The sequence below is a fragment of the Arachis duranensis genome, chromosome 1, assembly GCF_000817695.3.
Source record: "Arachis duranensis cultivar V14167 chromosome 1, aradu.V14167.gnm2.J7QH, whole genome shotgun sequence".
In the NCBI taxonomy this organism is placed as follows: domain Eukaryota; kingdom Viridiplantae; phylum Streptophyta; class Magnoliopsida; order Fabales; family Fabaceae; genus Arachis; species Arachis duranensis.
Window position 1 is genome coordinate 88,691,318 of NC_029772.3, and position 8,530 is coordinate 88,699,847.

An 8,530-nucleotide genomic window follows, 5' to 3' on the forward strand; every position below is an offset into this window, starting at 1 on the left:
ATATGTCTTGTGGGACGCTAAACGCCAAGCCTAATGTTTAGCGCCAGAAAGTTATATGCGAAGAGGAACTCACTGCCACCAGGGGCGCTAAATGCTAAACCCGGTATTTAGTGCCAGAAAGACAGAATTGAAATGGAAGTTACTGCCATCTGGGGCGCTAAACACCGAATCTGGCATTTAATGCCAGTAACACAGATCAACTTCACTTAAAGGATGCATCTTTAGTTGGATTTGGCTTTTAATTTGTTGAATTTTATTTTGTTTTAGTTAATTTTATTTACAAACAAAATCAATTAGGTTTATAATTTATTATTTTATTTTATTTTCAAATCAAATTAGGTTAGATATAATAATCTCACATGTCGGTTAAAGTGTCAGAACCTGACACATCCAGTAGCTAACCCGGATATTGTCTCTCTGTCGTGCATCTCTGTGAGGAATATAATAATCTCGAATTTATCAAAAGCCGGTCTAAGAGGGTAGTGCCCTTACACCTCTTGCTGGAGGTAGCGCTATCCAGGATACATGTTCCCCCACCTTTACAACCACAGCGAACCACAAAATAAGTAGGATTAATCACCATACTTGTTTTGGCATAATTCAACTCAATGTGCAAGCGGGATTCACCACCGTCCTTCTTGCCACGTCTTTGCCAAGAGTAATCATCAGTGTAGTACGCAAGCGAGAATAACCCGGGCCCTTGCCAGCACAAGTATGCAAGCATGAATAACCTTGGCCTTTACTAGCACAAATATGATCAGACCACCACCAATCTTATCAGTATCCTTGACATTCCAACCCACAATCTTATTCAAACTTATCAATTCCATCCCTTAATTGTGCTCAAACTCATTTGCAAGCCTAAATACTAGTTAGCGAACCTTAAACAGGAGTTAAAAAGGTGAAAAAGTGAACTGGATAGGCAAAAACAGCTAAAATATCATTTTCTTAAGAAACATGACAGTCGTGCGTACGCACGAGTTCCCCTTTTGCGCGTACGCGTAGAACGCACACGAAAAATATTCAATTCTGTAATGCAAGTTATGTGTACACATGGGTCATGCTACGTATAACTTGGCTTTTGTGCGTACGCATGGTATGCACACGAAACTCTTTCAATTCTGTAACACCTCTCATGCGTACGCATGGGTCGTGCGTATGCAGGACCTCAATTTTCTGCAACTTCTGCAGAATTTATTTTTTAACCATAAACTTCAAACGTGCATAACTTTTTCGTTAAAAATAATTTTCCGTCTGTTTTTCGAATGTCATAAACTACACAAATCCAATTTTCATTTAAGATAAGTTTCACAAAATTTAAAGATCTAAAGACCAAGTTATGGCCCATCAAAATTAGTTAAGAATTGATTTTTACCAAAATTTCATAATTATGCATTTTTACCAATTCCTCTTTTAAATTCAAATTTCAAACCATCTTAAACCATTACTGCTCAGGCTTAATACTCATTCACCATATCCTAATCATTCAACACTTAATTATACCACTTTCCAATCAATCACTTATTTTCAAAGATTTTTATCAATAATCAATATCAATGAAGGATAATAAAAGGATTATTTAGCCATTTAACAAAAATAATTAAAAAGATATATTTATCTTTTTATAACTATTAATGAAGATATTTTTTTATATATAGTAATATAATATTTTTAAAAAATAAACAAGAAATAAATACTAATATGGATAAATATAATCTACATGACATTTTTATTTATTCACTTTTTATATCATGTACCGAAACGCAGTACCAGTATTATACAAATGTCAATGCCCGTAATTTTGAAGAATAAACTATAATCATAAACCGTCTGCTGGTATCCATAAGAAACAAGAAGAAAGGAGAGTTTCTCGTATAATATATTTGTAGTAATTAATAAATAGGTTTAAAAAATAATAAAAGCGTATAAATATATAAATAATTAAAAAGTTATTGAAAAAATAATTTTGGATTAATGTAAAAAGTAATAATTATAAAAAAATTATTTTGACTTTTTCTATGACAACAGGAATAATTGAATAAATTTTTTAAACAATAAAAATTATTAAAATAATATTTTAAAACAAGATGAAAGATGAATTTTTAACATATTACATGATTGTATAGGTTAAAAAAGAGAATGTTTCAAAATTTACTTTCAGATGATAAATTGATAATTTTAGTTATATAAAATATCACAGACCAAATTTAAAAATACCAAAATCTTAAAATATGTATAGTTGAATGTTAATTCTTATATAATATAATTATTAATTTTGACCTATATACTATAATTTATATTTTGTTGATTTTTTATTATGTTATATTTTAATTTATTTTATATTTAATTTGCCCCCTCTTATAAAATTTCTGGACGTATAAATTAGTATTAATGGTAGCAAAGCAAACACCCAAAATTAAACTTTCATAAGAGTAAAAGATTATTTTTTTTCCATAAAACACTTCCACATGTATTCACTACTTGTTAGCAAAACTCTTTCACAGAACCAACCCACACATTCAAAAATCGTGTTTCAAAATCTAAGGTCGACCTCCTCCTTCTTCATTATCGTTATCGTCATCATCTTCTCATTTCATCGCACATCACCAATCCAACCCAACCTATTGTAATTATTGCTAGAGATCAGAAGCCATGGCCATGGAAGTGGAGCTTGAACCCATGGCCGCTTCCATCGGTGTCACAGTCCCCGTGCTCCGTTTTCTCCTCTACTTCGCGGCCACCGTTCCTCTCAGCTTCCTGTGGCGCATCGTCCCCGGCCGCCTCCCTAAGCATCTATACTCCGCCGGCATCGGCGTCTCCCTCTCTTACATTTCCTTCGGTTTATCTTCCAACATGCACTTCTTGGTCCTGATCATGGTTGGTTACTCCTCCATGCTCCTCCTTCGCCCCTGATGTGGCATCCTCACCTTCTTCCTCGGATTCGGTTATCTCATTGGCTGGTACGCTACATATGTATCCAAAAATGTTTCTGCATCCATTCTATTATTATACGTACTTCCATAGTTATTAACGTACCAAAATTTTCACGTGACATATATTTCAGAACAGAAGGAGTGTACGACAAAGGTTGCGTTCATGCATTTCATTCCAATTTTTGGCTTTTAAAGTGAGAGGCAAAAAGGAAAAAAAAATATTTGACTGTTTGTTTGTTTGTTTGTTTGTGTAGCCATGTGTATTACATGAGTGGAGATGTATGGAAGGATGGTGTCATCGATGACACTGGTGAGGACTCGTTCATCGTTCATTTCTTCTTTTCTTTTCTTTTTTTAATTTTGTTAGTTTACGATTTTCTTACTGTAATTGAAGGCCATGTATAACTGAATGTATTTAATTTGTTTGTGCAGTAAAAATATTTTACAAATATATCCAGTAAAGTATGATAGACTACATTATTACAAATAGAAAAATGTTAGATGATTAACATTTTTTTCTTGTATTTGCCTTGCATTTGAGTAATCATAACCAACTTTCTATTTTTTTTATAATGCTTACTGCGAACTTATTTGCTTGTTTCATTTACAAGGAAATCAAATAATTTAATTAAATAAAATTAATTTTCTTAGGATTAATTTATATTATACTACTTAAGTAACAACTACCAATTAGTTCTCAACAATGACCAATACAGTAGCTGATGTACTATATGGTAGCTTTGCAGGTGTACCATGTTTCTGATATTGAAGGTGGTAACTCCGTTGTTTTGCTTACCTATATATACATATGGTTATGGTATTTATGTTGGTTGGTTGATTAGTTTATTGACTATTGTGTGTTACTACTAAGTAGGGGCCTTAATGGTGTTGACCCTGAAGATCATCTCTTGTTAGTTTAATTACAATGATAGATTGTTGAAAGAGGAAGAAGGTTTACGCGAAGCCCAACGGAAATACAGGTTGACGAAGTTACCTTCTCTGGTTGAGTACATTGGTTACTGCCTCTGCTGTAGGAGTCACTTTGCTGGTTCTGTCTTTGAAATGAAGGACAATCTTGATTGGACTGAAGGAAAGGGGGTAATTATGTTTGAATTCAAGTTATTGATTAACCAGAACTAACAAATTTAGTTACAATTTAGGACATTATCTTTAAATTATTTACACTTACATATACATAAGTATCAATTAACTACCTAAACTTGGGGAAAAGAAATGAAATTGTGGAAATTAGTTAACTTTCTTAAGTTAAAATTTGAATTTGAACTCTATAGAGTTAATTAAACAAATTACTTATGAGGATAGTAGTGGAAGGAAGAATAGTACAAGAAACAAAACCGATGGCCTTGATTACTAGTAATAGAAATTAGTAACAGATAGTGATGATTTTAGTCCTAATCTTTTTTCCATTATTGTGCAGATTTGGAGCAAAGAAGCGAAAAGGCCATCACCATCACCATATGGAGCAACCATTCGGGCCCTTATCCAAGCTGATTTCTGCATGGCCTTGTATTTGTACCTAGTCCCTTATTTTCCTCTGTCCAGGTTTACAGAGCCTATATACCAAGAATAGGCATTCTGGAAAAAGTTTGGTTACCAATATATGTCCGGCTTCACGGCATGTTGGAAGTATTATTTCATTTGGTCAATTTTAGAAGCTTTTATTATCATCTCTGGTCTTGGTTGGTGAATTCATCTCCACCAAAGCCAAGATGGGATCGAGTGAAGAATGTGGATATTTTAGGTGTTGAGTTTACAAAGAGTTCTGTTGTGATTCCAACTGTGTGGAATATTCAAGTCAGCACATGGCTTCGTCGTTGTGAGTTTCTTATTATTGAGTTTTGCATTCTTTTTCTTGAAGTAGAACAAAGCCAATCTTTCAAAAGTTTGGCATGAAACTTGATTTAGGTAGGTCTTAGGCTTAGATCGCATATTTACAACTTGCAAATTCTGAACATCATTAATTTTTTTTCTTCTCTTAGCCTGTAAGTCAAGCTAGATTCAGAATATGAAATTGTGAAAATCTTATTATGCTATCGTTTGTATTTCGCGCTAGATGTTTATGAGCGGCTTGTTCAGAGTGGTATGAAATCCATATTCTTTCAGTTACTTGCTACACAGACCATCAGTGCTATTTGGCATGTGAGTAAAACTTACACTGCATCTTGATTGATTTTTTTCCCAGTTACTTGCATTGCAAGTTAAGTCCTTGTATTACAAAAAAGTGTTACCCTTAAAATTTGAAGGAATTTTTTTAATTTCTTGACAGAACTGCTTTGTTGTGCTGGTAAGTTGTATTGTTGAATCTGCGCTTTATAACATTCTGGCTTTATTATTGCAGGGGGTGTATCCTGAATACATCATCTTCTTTGTTCAGTCGGCGTTAATGATTGCTGGTTCAAGAGGTAATACATTAGAATAAGCTAGTATGCTTTTCTCTTGTTTTTTAACATGTCATGCTGTGTTTCTTTTGAAACAGCCATTTACAGATGGCAGCAAGCGACGACCCCATCAATGGCAAACGCATTCGTGTTTTTGAATTTTGCTTATACACTTGTCGTTATAAATTACTCTAGCGTCGGTTTCTTGGTTAGTTTCTCCCTCCCTCTCCAACCCTTCAGTTTAGTCGCTTATACTTCACAGTTTTAACTCATTCAAATTTGGTGTTCTAATAGTGTTCTATTGTTTCTCTGAATTTTGAATAGGTGCTAAACCTGCACGAAACTCTTGCCGCATTCGGACGTGTGTATTATATTGGAACTATTCTTCCCATTTTAATGATTCTTCTTGGTAAAGTAATCAAACCCAGGAGGCCTGTAAGATCCAAAGCTCAAAAAGAGCAATAGGGTAGACATTGCAATTCAATCTTCATGAAGTTTTTGATATGGGATTAGAATAGTGTGAGAGTCTTAGAGAATGCATTTTAATCTTCCATGGGTTCCTACCCTGGTTGGCATTCAATGTTTTGTAACATCTGCTTTTTATTCTTCACAATTTGGTATTTAATTGTATTTTTAAAAGCTGTTATTGAAGAAAATAATGATTCAAACATCTTGAATTTCTGTAATCTCTATGCTTTGTTAACTCCTGACTCCTTAGAAGTTAGAATTACTTCAAGGTGTTCTATTTTTCAAATCTCAGTTGCAGATAAAAACTTGAACTCTTGTATAACTTTTTGTAGTGCGAGGAACTCCGATCCATTGTAACATACCATAATTATGTCTACATCTATATGCATATGTAAACCTCACTTGAAAATTGTATTTAATGTAAAATGTAATGCATCATTACACAAGTAATAAGAGTATACCTATTCTCATTGTTGTTCATTAAAAAATCATAATTATATACTTAATTTCTATTCCGTTAATTTTCCAATTGAGTACACCACTGAGGCGAACAAAAACAACGCTGAAAGATGCCAAAGACAAAAGAATCTCTAAAAATAAAAGATTAATTAAGTTTAATTTGACAAAAACCATCAAACATCAACGGATTATGTTTCTAATAGAAAACAGTGAGTTACTTGATAGAAGAGTTTAGACTTTAGAGTTTATATGACAAACTTAATCCATTAAAAATTATGTGACGTTATTAATTAAAATAATATTTGACATGTTAAAAATTAAAAAATTAGTCTATAGTATTTAATGTTGTAAATCACGTAAAAAAATAAAATTACACAAAAAGTGTAAAGAGATTGAAACTTTAATTAGTTATAAATAAATATAAAAATCACTATTAACTTATAAATTTTTTAATGTGTCCTAAGAATATATTTTAAAAATATTATAAAAGATTTTTACTAAAAGTTATTAAAATATAATTGTTTTTATGAATTTTCAATGCATTAAATACATAAAAAACTTAAATAAATTTTATTATTATACAATTAAAATATATCCTTAATATAGTTAAATCCTTAAGGTAGCATTTGTTTTTTGGGGCAGGACACGGAGACATGGACAACACTTGTTTAAAAAGTGTTTGAAAGCAGAGAAATAGACAGTGGACATATTGTCTTCGAGACAGTTTTTTATACTTTTGTGTCCACTCTTTTACGAAGGACAATGATGGACACGGGATTTGAAAGAGTGGACACGGACAATTTTATAAATTTTGTTTTCCTTTTTTTCCACTATTACCCCTTCTTATTTTTCATATTGCGTTGTTCAGAGATACTTTTTTCTTCCTGTTCTTTCTCTATCTCTTTCTTTTCCAGGTACTCTCTCCTTTCTGTAGAATTTTTTATTGGGGGTAGATAATTCTTTTCTTTTTATCGTTTTACTTCAATACCATTTTAACCTTATATTATATTATTTGATTTGTAATAAAAATAATAACAAAAATAATTAATCTTAAAACTTTTAAAGTATTTTTTTCAAGTTTCGTCTGTACTCCTACATACTCTCATTTTTTATTAAATTAATTTGTATTGATGTAGAAAATTTGAAATCACAGGGCTATTTTAGTCATTTCATATAATATTTTAGTCTTGTCCATGTGTATCCAAATATAATACTAGACATTACATTAGTGTCTTGTCCATCGTATTAAAACACAATACACAAAAGATAATTTTTAGTGTCTTCGTCCTATTGTCTCCGTTTCAGTGTCATGTTCTGTACTGTCTCTAAAAACAAACGCAGCCTAATTTATTTATCATTCTCTAAAACTTGTAGGATAAAAAATATACGTGATTATATCCAACGACATCGTGTATAATAAACAAGGTTGCAAGAACTGGACCGGTTAATGAACCGGTAAGACAATTGGTTCACTGGTTTAATGGTCTGATCGGAGTTTAACCGGGGTTCAACCGATTTAATTAAATATTAAATAAAATTATTAAAAATTAATATATGTAATACTTGATCACTATCTAGTTGTTCTATCTTTGTTAAGAGTAGTTAGTTGGATGGCTTCTAATTGGTACTCTTTTGGTACTCTTACTTTGAATTATGAGAAGAACCTTACTTTGAATTATGAGAAGAACCTCGTGTCATCGGGTAATGAAATTATTATCCACCAGTTAGAAGAGTACCAATTAGAAGCCATCCAACTAACTACTCTTACAATCTTCAAAAATAAAAATTTCTAGTTAGTAACAACTATAATTTAGTAATTTACAAACACAAATTTACACAAATTAAATACAACCAATAATTAAATATTGATTGTTAAACAGATTTACAGAAAATTTCTAATCCCATCAAGAAGTCAACAGTACATGCATCAAAAAGTTCAAAACAAAAAGTTTCGAATTACATTAGGCATCAAAAGTTCAAAAAACAAACTCAAGAAATCATAATCCCTACAATTAAACAATTAAATCAACAATCAACAAAATTAATAAGTACCACCAAAAGATAAAAAAAATTGAAAAGATAAAAAAATTAAAAAGATAAAAAAATTGAAGAACAGAGCAGAGCAGAATTTTCAAATTCAACATACATCAAATTTATTCTCAAATTCAACATATAACAAATTTATTCAACATTTGATTAATCATATTAAAAACAAAATTAAAAAATTAAAAACAGAAGAACAGAAGCCCATAACAAAAACTAAAAACAGCG

At 31.5% G+C, this 8,530-nt stretch overlaps 1 pseudogene; it reads left to right on the forward strand.

The window, feature by feature from the left end:
- Positions 1-2,477: 2,477 nt before the first annotated feature.
- LOC107458532 (lysophospholipid acyltransferase 1-like) lies at positions 2,478-5,797 on the forward strand (annotated as a pseudogene).
- The last annotated feature ends 2,733 nt before the right edge of the window (positions 5,798-8,530 follow it).